Raw genomic sequence first — 242 nt, 5'->3', positions numbered from 1 at the left:
CTGGAGACTGGCTTTGGCCCCCACGGGTGCCCTCTTCGCCGCGGTAGGCGCCGGGTGCTGCGTGCGTCCGAAGAGGCGTTGAGGCCGCGACGTCCTGGGCGGGATGGCTCGGGCGGTGTCCCACCGTTTCTGGGGGCAGCGTGCCGTCCCGGGGGGCCGCAGGCCCGGGGTGGGGACGGTGTCCGCGTGTGCGTGTCCGCGTGTGCGCGTCCGTGTGCGGGTGTGCGGGAGGAGGGCGGGCA

This window comes from Haliaeetus leucocephalus, unplaced genomic scaffold (assembly GCF_000737465.1).
Source record: "Haliaeetus leucocephalus isolate CR32 unplaced genomic scaffold, Haliaeetus_leucocephalus-4.0 Scaffold506, whole genome shotgun sequence".
In the NCBI taxonomy this organism is placed as follows: domain Eukaryota; kingdom Metazoa; phylum Chordata; class Aves; order Accipitriformes; family Accipitridae; genus Haliaeetus; species Haliaeetus leucocephalus.
Note: the sequence above shows the minus strand (reverse complement) of the source record.